The sequence below is a fragment of the Pleurodeles waltl genome, chromosome 5, assembly GCF_031143425.1.
Source record: "Pleurodeles waltl isolate 20211129_DDA chromosome 5, aPleWal1.hap1.20221129, whole genome shotgun sequence".
Classification (NCBI taxonomy): Eukaryota; Metazoa; Chordata; class Amphibia; order Caudata; family Salamandridae; genus Pleurodeles; species Pleurodeles waltl.
Window position 1 is genome coordinate 379,089,382 of NC_090444.1, and position 14,680 is coordinate 379,104,061.

The window sequence follows — 14,680 nt, forward strand, 5'->3', positions numbered from 1 at the left end:
GAAGGTTCAATACCACAGGTGATCCAGGGATCACAGAAAAGCTCAAAGGGAATTGTTGGTCAGATACGTAAAAGTGAGTATATGCTCAATGGCAGCTAGTTTACCATGAAGTCCTTTCTATTTGTAATGTTTTCAGAGAGTTGACAAATTAAAAATTAATCAACCATTGTGAAACTGTATCTCACCACAAACATCTGGAAAAGAGAGGGGAATGTTTTAATAAAAATATTGACAGCCTTCTTCAGTTCATGCAGCAGCAAGGAAACTGCTTTGAAATTACTGAGTCTGTGCAACTACAAAACTTCATGATCAAATAATATGTGGATAACAATATAAAGAAACATCTACTAGATGTCCTGGGAAATGGACTGAAACTATACGCAGAACTGAAGCAGGAGAGATTTGTATTGAAAGAGAAAAGGCTGTTTTACATAAGCATTAAAGCCAAATGTCCACGCTTTAATTGCCATAATAAGAGTTTATTTTAACCACCCACTACAGAACATGTTACAAACAAACAACTTTCACAAGCACATAGGGAGATGGATGCAGCAAAAGAAAGGGGTGAATTCATCAAGGACATTCTGTGGCATGTGGCAAATGAGTTCTGACTGTCACATATCTGACAATCTTCAGTACAGTGAGTTCAGGAGATCAGTCCTGCTAATATACCTACCACCAACGTCATATTTTGTGTGTGGACACATTAAAAGAGCATTCTACTTGGTCAGAAGATGTGTAAATGTTTTGAATCATGCAAATGTAGAGAAAGATCTGTGTGAATTTGGTTATGAACATATTGATTGGGTGCTAAAACGTACAAAATGTCTAAAGCCTCTACCCACAGAACTTACATGTACATATACAAGTTGTCCCTGCTCTTCTCAAATGTTCAACATTCTGTAAATATACCAAGAGCAATTGCCAAAACAAATAAATAAAGTGAACTATGAAAATATGTCTAAAACAGGAGTGACCAACATTATTTTTTTCATATTCAGATCATAAACATTGTTTGGTGTATACATAAAAGGATAAAAACTTTATTATTTGTTTTATTTCTATATATGCCTCTTCTTCCTCCATTATAGCCACCATTTTAGAAAATGACGGAAGGGTTGCGCTGAGAAGTTATTTTCTGTCTCTATAAAACTATTTGACCTACAAAACCTATGTTTTGATACCTAAATGAAATATATAGGTCTCATAGTTCCTGAAATACTACATTATCACTGCAACACATCCACCATTTTAATAAAATGTCTTCCAAAAACATTCAGCCTGGATCACAAGTGTCTAACCAAGCTAAATTACTTCTCTAATGATCCAAAAACACAAATCAAAAATGAAAATCTCTAGACAACAATTTTTCTTACGGAGGTATATCAGGGGGCCGGGATTATTTAGCAACAGGATGGGTATCTCTTTCTTTCTTCAGTTTTACATGAAAGGTGAATGAGGCACCTTTAATTCTGTCCCACCTTAAAATGCTTAAGAGTGATTAATGGCAAAGCTTACATTCAAAATGCCGGACACTAATGCAGGTGGAGAAGTATGGGTGCAAACCATGCCATGAATATGCTTCTTTGAGTGCAGTGCTTTTTGAGGGGTGGCTTGTAACCTATAAAATGTGATAATGCACATTGGTGTAACCAGGCCACAGACCACCATTTTTAAAAGGAAGATTGTCTCTGTACCCTGATGAAAAACGATCTCAGGGAGACGAAGCATTACTCAATCTCCTTCATGGTCTAACATATGTGCCGTCCTGCCTATTGTGCACAGGCTAACACATTCACCCTAATAAATGTACTGGTGGTTTTAAGCAAGGGGGGAGGATCAAGTTATTTAGTAGAAGGCTCAGTTCCATGCAAAATTGGCTCTTCCAGGGGGTACAGTTTTCCAATGTGTAGTTTGCTTAGGAAGACTTCACATTACAGAAATATCCTCTAGACCCTTTGGGGATGCCCAAAGTATCCGTGCTACAAAATGCGCACAAAGAAGGTGTGTACCTAATTTAAGATTGCTTTGTGGTGGGCACAGTATGGGGAACAGGGGTCCAATTGTTATATTTTCTAGCAAGGCTACAAAGCTCAGGAAAATAAGAACATGTTTATCCATTGTGATCTGAGATTTCATGAAGCAGTGCTATCTAACCCAGTGAGTCTTAACCTGTGGTCCAGGGACCCCTGGGGGGCCCGAAGCATACTCAGAGGGTCCGCGACTGCTAGAATATAAAATAATGTTAACAGATGAATAAAGGGTATATATATATATAAGCAAAATAACACTGAAAGTTTTAAAACATTCTATAAATGTGAAGGAGCTTGAAATTGGAGGATATAAATTAAGTTGATATCCTTGGAATGATTTGTTGGACAGTGCAAATGCAACAAACAGAATACAGTATGGGCAATGCGTTGCCCTAATTGAATTTAGAAAAGGTACAACCTTCCCATTAAAATTAACAGTGTGATTTGTTGTATACTTGTTTGTTAATTAAATACAATATTTCATCATTTGCGTTTGGTTTTGTGATTCAAATCATCAAAATTGCTTAGGCCAGGGCCCCAGCTTCCAGTATTGATTCAGTGGGAGTACCCAGATTCCAATAATTATTTAGTGGGTGTCCCCGAATTCTAGTAATGATCAAGTGGGGGTCAACAGAAGTGAAAAGGTTAGAACCACTAATCTAACTAAAATGCATGGTTTTGGAGAGCGTTAGATGGATATAGGAAGCTGCTGAGTTTGCTGAGTGGTCTTTAAAGTGACTGGTTAAGGGCTGTGCACTTCTTGAATTCATAGGTTTTTAAGTATTATAGGCTTGATTTCTTTTAGCTAATTTAGAATTACATAGCACAGGATTCAGATTCTTAAAGTAAGTCCTTTACGTTTCTTTTATTATTCCATATAAGCTGATAGCATTGCTCAGTGGGTTAATCAACTGCTGTATGCATGGCTGTGGAGATTATAATACAACCTGCAAACAACAAATCTGAATCCTAGATGAGTAAGTAGGTCATCATTCTGAAGTTGAGACAGTACCAACAATAGTTTGTGATAATAATGCTGTTATTTGCAGTGCTTTGAATGCACATTCTTCAGATTGCTCAAACAGTTAATCCCCCTCTGCGGTTTGTATTGTACATCTTGCTAATTACAAGTTTACATTCCAGTGTAATAAGGGCAGTCTGTTATCATGCAAAATGGCCTTTTCTACCGGCCGGAGCAAAAGGTAGGGTAGCCATGCAAGCGTTACCACTCTTGCCTGAACCACGCATGTGCCTGAACCATGCAAATGCGTGGTTAAGGCACCATACATTTGAGTTGTTCATGAACACAGCAGGAATAGCCGGGAGAGGAACGCAATGGCAGGGAAAGTGGGACTGGGGGAATTTTTAAGGAGAGGGTGGGGTAGGTTTTAGAGTTCAGGGCAGGGTCGAGGGGTTAGGGTAGTTTTTAGGTCAGGGTAGGTAGTTGTTAGGTCAGGGTGGGGTAGGTTTTACGGTTTAGGGTAGGGGCGAGGGGTCAGGGTAGTGTTTAGGACAGAGCAGGGTAGGTTTTAGGGTTTAGGGCAGGGAAAGGGTAGTTTTTAGGACAGGGTAGTTTTTAGGGTTTAGGGTGGGGTGGGGGTTCAGGGCAGTTTTTAGGACAGGGTGGGGTAGTTTTTAGGACACAGTAGGTTTTGGGGAGGTGTTGGGGTAGTTTTTAGGACAGAGCAGGGAAGGTATTAAGGTTCAGGGTGGGGGGTCAGGGTAGTTTTTAGGACAGGGTGGGGTCGTTTTTAAGACAGGGTAGGTTTTAGGCTTTAGGGCGGAGGACTGGGTAGTTATTAGAACAGGGAGGGGTAGATTTCAGGGTTCAGGGTGGGGGGTCAGGGTAGTTTTTAAGATGGGTGTGGGGTATGTTTTAGGGTTTAGGGTGGGGTAAGGGTAGTTTTTAGGACAGGGCAGGGTAGGTTTTAGGGTTTAGAGCTGGGTTGGGGTAGTTTTTAGGACAGGGTGGAAAAGTTTTAGGATGAGGAAGGTTTTAAGGTTTAGGGTGGGAGGTCAGTGTAGTTTTTAGGACATGGTAGGGTCGTTTTTAAGACAGAGTATCTTTTAGGGTTCAGGGTGGGGGATGGGGTAGTTTTTAGGACAGGGTGGGGTAGTCTTTTGGACAGGGTAGGTTATAGGGTTTAGTGTGGGGGCGGGTAGTTTTTAGCGCAGGTGGGGTTAGGTTTTAGGATGGGGTTGGGTAGCTTTTAGGGTTTAGGGCAAGGGATCGGGGTAATTTTTAGGACAGGGCAGGTAGTTGGTAGGTCAGGGTGGGGAAGGTTTTAGGGTTTAGGGCAGGGACGAGGGGTCAGGGTTGTTTTTAGGACAGGGCAGGGTAGGTTTTATGGTTTAGGGTTGGGGTAAGTGTAATTTTTAGGACAGGCCAGGTGGGTTTTAGGGTTTAAGGCTGAGTCGGGGCAGTGTTGGAGTCATTTTAGGACAAGGAAGGTTTTAAGGTTTAGGGTGGGGGGTCAGGGTAGTTTTTAGGACCTGGTGGGTTCGTTTTTAAGACAGAGTAGGTTTTAAGGTTTAGGGTGGGGGACAGGGTAGTTTTTAGGACATGGTGGGGTAGTCTTTGGGACAGGGCAGGTCTTAGGGTTTAGTGTGGGGGTGGGGTAGTTTTTAGGACAGGGCACGGTAGGTTTTAGGGTTTAGGGTGGGAGTAAGGGTAGTTTTTAGGACAGAGTAGGGTTGTTTTTAGGACAGGATAGGTTTTAGGGTTTAGGGTGGGGCCAAGGGTCAGGGTAATTTTTGAGACATGGTGGGGTAGCTTTTAGGACAGGGTAGGTTTTAGGGTGGGGTGTTGGGGTAGTTTTTAGGACAGAGCGGGGTAGGTGTTAAGGTTCATGGTGGGGTGGGGAGTCAGGGTAGTTTTTAGAACAGGGTGGGGTAGTTTTTAGGACGGGATAGGTTTTAGGGTTTAGGGCGGGTGGTCTGGGTAGTTTTTAGGAGAAGGTGGGGTAGGTTTTAGGTTTCTTGGTGGGGGTCATGGTAGTTTTTAGGACAGGGCGAGGTAGTTTTTAGGACGGGGAAGTTTTTAGGGTTCAGGGCAGAGGGTTGGGGTAGTTATTACATCAGGGAGGGGTGGGTTTTAGGGTTCAGGGCGGGGGTCAGGTAGTTTTTAGGACAGGGCAGGGTAGGATTTAGGGTGGGGTCGGGGTCAGGGTAGTTTTTAACAGGGCAGGATAGGTTTTAGGGTTTAGGGTGGGTTCGGGGTAGTTTTTAGGTCAGGGTGAAGTAGTTTTTAGGACAAGGTAGCTTTTAGGGTTGAGGATGGGGGGTCCGGGTAGTTTTTAGGACATGGTGGGGTAGTTTTTAAGACAGGATAAGTTTCAGGGTTTGGGGTGGGGTTGGTGTATTTTTTAGGACAGCGTGGGGTAGCCTGTAGGACAGGGTAGGTTTTAGGGTGTAGTGTGCGGGCAGGGTAGTTTTTAGGATAAGGGCGGGATAGGTTTTAGGATAGGGCTTGGTAGCTTTTAAGGTTTAGGGTGAGGGGTCTGGGTAGTTTAAAGGACAGGGCAGGTTAGCTTTCAGTCAATCAAATCATTTGTAAAGCACACTATTTACCTGTGACGGTCTGAAGGCGCTGGGGGTTAACCCTAAAACCTAACTTGTCCTAAAAACGTCCCCACCCTGTCCTGAAAACTACCGACCACCAACCTGTCCTAAACCCACCCTGATCCCCAGCCCTAAATCTAAAACCTACCCCGTCCTAAAAACTATCCCACCCTGTCCTAAAAACTACCCCAAGCCATCGCCCTAAACCCTAAATCCTATCCTGTCCTGACCTAAAATCCACCCCACCCTGTCCTAAAAACAACCCCAACTTTCCACGCCCTCCCTGAACTCTAAAACCTACCCCACCCTGTCCATGAAAATCCCCCCACCTCCCCCAGCCCCACTTACCCAGCCACTGTGTTCCGCTTCTGACTGTTCCTGCTGTGTACCTGAATCACACATATGCATGGTCCATTAACCACTCATTTGCGTGGTTCAGGCACCTGAGTGGTTCAGGAAAGCGAGGTAACGCTTGCGTGGCTGTGCTATGCATTGCTCTGACCACGTAGAAAAGGCCGTTTCCCATCATTGTATGACAGAATCACCCATGGCAGAACTACGCATTGCTTAGCAATGCAGTCGGAACCACAACCGCATCTTTACCACTCATGCCTTTACCATGCATGCCTTTACAATGAATTTCATTGTAAAAGCATGCTTAGTAAAGGTATATGTGGTAACGCCATGCGTGGTTGTGTGATACACACCCGCCCTAAACACTAAAACCCACCCTGTCCTAAAAATGAGCCCAACCTGTCCTAAAACCTACCCGGGCCCCTACCCTAAACTCTAAAACCTACCGACCTGTCCTAAAAATTAACCTGACCCCCCACCCTAAACCCTAAAAGCTACCTTGCCCTGTCCTAAAACTTACCATGCCCTGTCCTAAAAACTACCCAGAACCCCAGCCCCCTCCCTAAACTGTAAAACCGACCCTGTCCTAAAAACTACCCCATCCTGTCCTAAAAACTACCCTGACCCCACCCTAGACCTGTCCTAAAACCTACACCACCCTGTCTTAAAAACTACCCTGACCCCTCACCAGCCCCTAAACCCTAAAATGTATCCTGTCCTAAGAATTACCCCACCCTGTCCTAAAAACTACCCCAATCGCCATCCCACCCTAAACCCTGAAACCTACCCTGTCCTAAAAACTACCCCACCCTTTCCTAAAAACTACCCCGACTCGCGCCCCACCCTTAACCCTAAAACCTAGTCTGCCCTGTCTTAAAAACTACCCTGACCCCAGCCCTAAACCCTAAAAGCTACCCTTCCCTGTCCTAAAACCTACCATGCCCTGTCCTAAAAACGTCCCTGACCCCCACCCCGCCCTCAACCCTAAAACCTACCCTCTCGTAAAAACGACCCCATCATGTTCTAAAAACCACCCAGAACCCCAGTCCCACCCTAAACCATAAAACCGACCCTGTCCTAAAAACTACCCCATCCTGTCCTAAAAACTACCCTGACCCTGCCCTAAACCCTAAAAGCTACCCTTCCCTGTCCAAAAAATTACCCCGACCCCTTGCTCCTGCCCTAAACCCTAAAACTATCAATGACCCAGCAGGTCAACGCAGACTCTTCCTCCTGCTTCACCACCCTCTGCATGCTTCGGAAGATCTACAAATGGATCCCCACTGAAACCAGAAGGACGGTCTCCCAAGCCCTCATAAACAGCAAACTGGACTACGGAAACACCCTCTACGCAGGAACCACGTCCAAGTTCCAGAAAAGACTGCAACGCATACAGAACGCCTCCGCACACCTCATCCTGGACATCCCCGCCGCAGCCACATCACAGCCCACCTGAGAGACCTGCACTGGTTCCTCATCAACAAGAGAATCACGTTCAAACTCCTCACCCACGCTCACAAGTAACTGCACAACACCGGATGAGAATACCTCAACAGATGGCTCTCCTTCTACACCCCGACCGAACAGCTTCGCTCCGCTGACCTTACCCTCGCCTCCGTCCCACGCATCCACAGAACTACCGCTGGTGGCAGATCGCTCTCCCACCTCACCGCCAAGATGTGGAACACCATTCCCAACCACCTACGACAGACACAGGACTTACTTGCCTTCAGGAGACACCTCAAAACTTGGCTGTTTGGTCAGTAGCAGCTCCCCCTACATAAATTTGGGCCTTAATGTCATCAGCCTACGCGATATTCTACAATGTTCTATGGCACATACAACATCAGGGAACTGTAGAAAGGCCTGACTAAGACAAGCATAAGTCACTAAAAAGAGGAAACAAAGGAGACTTTTAGCTAGGATTAAGTATTTATAGGTGGAGATACACTGAAAGAAAATAATATTGTAATTGTACGGTTGTTGTTGCACAGAATCAGAGTAAGAAGTTGTAGGCTTTTCAGTAAATATTTTAGAATGGTGAAAAAAGGGTGGAATTAGATTAGTTTTTACTTTGCTGCTTTTAGCAGATTTAGCTGCAAAGTAGGAATACTGCGTCACATGGGACTCAGTTTAGGTTAAAGTCTATTTTAAATGTAACTACGAGGTGGGTCCCACTGCTTCAACTGAAAAGTCTACCAGCTCTTTAGAAGCAACTCCTACCTGTGGTGGGCAGCTCAGACCGTTGTGGCAGAGTGAAGAGAGACTACAGCACTGCAGTTCCATCTCACAGGCTGGCAGTGGCTCCCCTCCGATGATTGTACTGTGCAAGGCAGGCTGCTATTGCCCTCAGTGCAGCTCAACACGCCCCCACACCAGTGATGTAACGAAACTTGAGGGGTCTCTTCTGCCAAGTACAAGAAGAGCTCCCCTCAGAACTCACTCAGGAGTCTCAGGCAAAGGTACTGAACCGAAGGCGACCGTGGAGCTGGGGGGCCCCCCACCGCACCACGGGGCCCTTTGTTACGCCATTGATCCACACACACGTGTACTCAAAAGAGATGTGCAGCTTCTCCCCTCACCCCAGCACGTATTCTAAATGAAGACTAGACAGGGAGTGCACGTGCGCAGTGCAGCTGAACCGACCCTCAGCGTGCATGTGGAAATGGAACGGGCTGAATTAGCTGGCAGTCAGGGGTCACAAGCAAGTTAACAGGGACCACAACTGGTTGGCTAGGGGACACTGTTGCAAACTTTGACAACCCCTAATTAACATCCATGATCCTCTTCTCTCATTTTACCTTTTATTTCCTCTTTTCTCATTTAATTTTTCCTTTCCTTTCTGCAAAAGAAGTAAAGGGAAGGCAAGGGTAGGAAGGGCAAAGCAAGGATTATGGAAGGGTACAGCATCCATTTTAGGACATCCTCACTCCTCATCCCTACTTCTCATCCCTGCTTCTCATCCCTACTTCTCGTCCATCATACATCATTCCTACTTCTCTTCCATCATCCCTACTTCTCATCCCTGCGTCTCATCCCTGCTTCTCATCAATCATCTCTACTTCTTATTCATGCTTCTCATCCATCATCCCTACTTCCCATCCATCATACATCATCCCTACTTCTCATTCAACATCCCTGCTTCTCTTCCATCACCCCTACTTCTCATCCATCATCCCTACTTCTCATCCTTGTGTCTCATCCCTACTTTCCATCCATCATCCTTACTTTTTATCCATCATACATCAACCCTACTTCTCATTCATCATCCCTGCTTCTCTTCCATCACCCCTCATTCTCTTCCCTCATCCCTACTTCTCATCCATCATACATCAACCCTGCTTCTCAACCCTGCTTCTCAACCCTACTATTCATCCATCCTCCCTACTTCTCATCCATCGTACATCATCCCTACTTCTCATCCATCATCCCTACTTCTCTTCCCTCATCCCTACTTCTCATTCCTGCGTCTCATCCCTGCTTCTCATCCATCATTCCTACTTCTCATCCATGCTTCTCATCCATCATCCCTACTTCTCATCCATCATACATCATCCCTACTTCTCATTCATCATCCCTGCTTCTCTTCCATCACCCCTACTTCCCATCCATCATCCCTACTTCTCACCCATCATCCCTACTTCTCATCCATCTTCCTTACTTCTCTTCCATCATCCCTACTTCTCATCCCTCATAAATCATCCCTACTTCTCATCCATCATCCTTACTTCTCTTCCATCATCCCTACTTATCACCCATCATAGATCACCCTTATCTCTCATCCATCATCCCTACGTATCATCCCTGCTTCTCATCCTTACTTCTCTTCCATCACCCCTACTTCTTTTCCATCATCCCTACTTCTCATCCCTCATCCCTGCTTCTCATCCATCATCCCTACTCCTCAAACCTCATCCCTCAGTCATATCCACACATTTTCAGTTTTGTGAAACACACCTTCACACTGATTGGTTGGCAACATCCAATCAGAGTTATGAGCGAGGCCTGCATTCAATTTCACTGAAAAGCATGGAGCAGGGGAAATGCAACTGTGCTTTATTTCCAGTGAATTCAAGGCTGTTCAAAATTTCATTTTATTTACCTAAGTGTTTTTCTGTTAACACAGGCCTCTGCAGAAAACTCTGCTGGTTTGGAAAATGCAATGAGCGATCAGCCTGGGCCATAAATCAGCTCTTGGAGAAAGTGTTAGAGCCTGCATCTAGAGTTTACCAAAAACCTTTCTGGTTTCAGTTTCATATGTAAAAAGAAATTTTTTAAAATGAACCCTGGTGACAGTGCAATCCAATTCATCCAAACCTTTTGTGGTTTCATTTCTATTTGTAACTAATAAAATGTTTAAATCTGAGGCTACTTTTATCTCTGAGAGCTGTTTTCTTTTCCATTCTGAAACCAGAAAGGTTTACATTGAACTGTAGATGAACTGTATAACCCTTTCCCCAGGAGCTGACTTATGGCCCAAGCTGTGGGCTCCGTGTATTTCCCAAACCAGCAGAGCCTGTGTAAACAGAAGAACACTTAGTTGAATAAAATCAATTCTTATAACTCCGATTGGCTGTTGCCAGACAATCAGTGTGAAGGTGTGTTTCACAAAACTGAAAATGTGTTGGTATGACTGAGGGATGAGAGTAGGGATGATGGATGAGAAGTAGGATTGATGGAAGAGAAGTAGGAATGATGTAAAAGAAGAATGGAAAAGAAGCAGGGATGAGGGATGAGAAGTAGAGATGATGGAAGAGAAGTAAGGATGATGGATGAAAAGTAGGGATGATGTATGATGAATGAGAAGTAGGGATGATGGATGAGAAGTAGGGATGATGTATGATGGATGAGAAGTAGGGATGATGAATGAGAAACAGGGATGATGTACGATGGATGAGAAGTAGGGATGATGAAAGAGAAGTAGGGATGATGGATGAGAAGTATGCATGATGGATGAGAAGTAGGGATGATGGAGGAGAAGCAGGGATGATGGAGGAGAAGTGGGGATGATCGATGATGGATGAGACGTAGGGATGATGGAAGAGAAGCAGGGATGACTGATGAGAAATAGGAAGAATGTATGATGGATGAGAAGCAGGGATGATGAAGGAGAAGTAGGGATGATGTATGATGGATGAGAAGTAGGGATAATGGATGAGAAGCAGGGATGAAATGCAGGGATGAGAAGTAGGGAGGATGGAAGAGAAGGAGGGATGATGGATGAGAACTAGGGATGATATATGATGGGTGAGAAGTAGGAATGATGGATGAGACGTAGGGATGATGGATGAGAAGTAGTGGTGATGGAATAGAAGCAGAGAGGATGAATGAGAAGTAGGTATGATGTATGATGGATGTGAAGTAGGGATGATGGATGAGAAGCATGGATGAGAAGTTGGGATGATGGATGAGAAGCAGGGATGAGACGCAGGGATGAGAAGTAGGGATGATGGAAGAGAAGTAGGGATGATGTATGAAGGATGAGAATTAGGGATGATGGATAAGAAGTAGGGATGATGGATGAGAAGCAGGGATGATGGATGAGAAGTATGGATGAGAAGCAGGGATGAGAAGCAGGGATGAGGAGTGAGGAGTGAGGATGTCCTAAAATGGATGCTTGTAGAAGGGCATATAAAGAAAGGAAAGGAAAAGCAAGAGAAGGAAAAGAAAATAAACCATAGAAATTCACTGAAACAACCGAAGGTTAAAGTGAACTTATAATTAGGCTTCCTGATAAGATCTTAATATATGTTAAAAAAACAAAGATTAAAGAAACGTTAAAATTAGGTGTAGAAATTAGAAATTTAGGTTTTAAGTTTAAGGCCATAACACTACTGAATTTCAACATTGATAGTTTAGTGAACAAATTATAACGTGGCCCCCTTCATGTACCTCTTATGACCTGACATATTACATCACTAATTACATGTCAAATTATACTGATGATGCCATCTGAATCGACATCTTTTCTTGTTACCGATCACATGAGGCCACTCTGGCCATTCTTGACAGCACTTAAGCCTTCCTTCTCCCAGAGGCAGCTCCATTTTATTCTAAGGTGCCAGTAGTTGACACTTATTCTTAGATTACGATTGCAGTTCCCCAGTGGGCTATCAGGCAAACTGTCTTTAATGTAGGTTGCCCTCAACCAGCACAAATCGTTTTTACACTACATTTATCAATAAATTTACATCTACCATTGAGCTAGAAAAGGAGCTAATTGAATTATTTCTCTACCCTTTTCCTAGACTGTGGTTTGAAAATTGATTATTAAAAATCAGACTGGCTTGTGGGAAATATACTTTGGTCCATACAATGATAAAAGTCCTTTGCCAACTGTTTACGACGGGCACATAGATTTCCTTAAGGTTTAGTATGTTGGACTTTAATACATTAAGCACTCAGCTCTTTCAGCTTACAAGGCACTCTAAGGGGTGACTGGGCTAATGCATAAATCTAGATCTCCTCCCAGGCAAAGCTTTTTTACTTCACATGTGCCACTGCTGTAGTTTTAAAATTGCAGTTTCGCCAGAGGACCAAGGGGTTTCCTGGAGTCACATACTTTATTAATTTATGTGGATGATATAAATACACACTGCGACACATGATTATTTTAAAAGTGAAAACAATTGGGCATTACTCATTTAAATGTACATGTGGAGAGACAGAGCACACTGTAGCAGAGACTGGCAGTATCACAGTGACAATCATAATACCAGCAAAAATAATCCATAATAGGTGAAAATTCACAGGAGACCATGCAACAAAAGGCAAATTGTTATGCCATTGTACTAGCGTCACCCTGCTGATCATGTATTCCTCCACAATAATCAGCATGATCAACCTCATGGGTCCTACACTTCACTCTGGGATTATTTAGAAATAAATTAATGACATACACGTAGGTATATTTTGCATATTCATTCAAATTGCAAGAAAATATGACACAATGAATAATCACACTACTTTTCACCCATGCATTCACCCAATTTCAGAGAAATGTAGGTACTTGGAAATCAGATACAGCTAGCATTTTTCCTCTTCTTGTTTCCATATCCAGTTACCCTACTATCAAACGCCCCTTAGTGCTAAGGACAAAATCTAAACCCTAGTACTCGCATTACCATACAACCTAAACCTGATGCAGACATGCCTGTCTGTATTTTTATATCTTTTCACATTACCTGTACTTCTACAAAGATTAAAAAACATATAGCTAAAACTTCCCATGTAAATATGTTTAAGCTATGATATTCTTCACCTCTAGCAGCTAAAGAAACTAACTCACCAACCCACAAATAGTGGTATATTTTACCTCAGTATCATTTATGAACATTTACAAACCATGGCATTATTTAACATTTTGCTTTGAAACATCTTTGAAGTAGATTTTATTTATGCCTGTGTCCATGATGGTATTACCCTGTGCTTCATAAAATTATAGATGTGTGATGGAACAACGCATGCTTTTACAACGTGGTCTTTACAACAACCGCATCTTTACCACACATGCCTTTACCACGCATGCCTTTACAACTAATTTAGTTGTAAAAGCATGTTTGCTAAAATAACATGCATGGTAAATTCTCCCCCATACTGCCCCCTAAACCTTACATCATACCCCACCTGCCCAAGCCCTTAAAACGTCCCCTTCCAGCTCCTTCCCAGAGCCCTAACCCCCTGGCCTACCCTGCCCTGTCCTGAAACCTGTCCCAAACTTTCCTAAAAACTACCCGACCCCCCATCCTGCCCTAAACTCTAAAAAGTACCCAGGCCGAACAATGACCCCATCTGTCCTAAAAACGATCCCCACACCCGACTGAGCAGTCTACCTGCTCTTTAGAAGCAACTCCTACCTGCGGTGGGCAGCTCAGACCGTTGTGGCAGAGTGAAGAGAGACTACAGCACTGCAGTTCCAACTCACAGGCTGGCAGTGGCTCCCCTCCGATGACTGTACTGTGCAAGGCAGGCTGCTTTTGCCCTCAGTGCAGCTCAACACGCCCCCACACCAGTGACGTAACAAAACATGAGGGGTCTCTTCTGCCAAGTACAAGAAGAGCTCCCCTCAGAACTCACTCAGGAGTCTCAGGCAAGGGTACTGAGCTGAGGGCGACCGTGGAGCTGGGGGGCCCCCACCGCACCACGGGGCCCTTTGTTACGCCATTGATCCACACACACGTGTACTCAAAAGAGATGTGCAGCTTCTCCCCTCACCCCCAGCACGTATTCTAAATGAAGACTAGACAGGGATTGCATGTGCGCAGTGCAGCTGAACCGACCCTGAGCATGCACGTGGAAACGGAATGGGCTGAATTAGCTGGCAGTCAGGGGTCACAAGCAAAGTAACAGGGGCCGCAACTGGTTGCCTAGGGGACACTGTTGCAAACTTTGACAACCTCTAATTAAAATCAATGATCCTCTTCTCTCATTTTACCTTTTATTTCCTCTCTTCTCATTTCATTTTTCCTTTCCTTTCTGCAAAAGAAGTAAAGGGAAGGCGAAGGAAGGGCAAAGCAAGGATTATGGAAGGGTACAGCATCCATTTTAGGACATCCTCACTCCTCATCCCTACTTCTCATCCCTGCTTCTCATCCATACTTCTCATCCATCATCCCCACTTCTCATCCATCATATATCATTCCTACTTCTCTTCCATCATCCCTACTTTTCATCCCTGTGTCTCATCCCTGCTTCTTATCCATCATCCCTACTTCTCATTCATGCTTCTCATC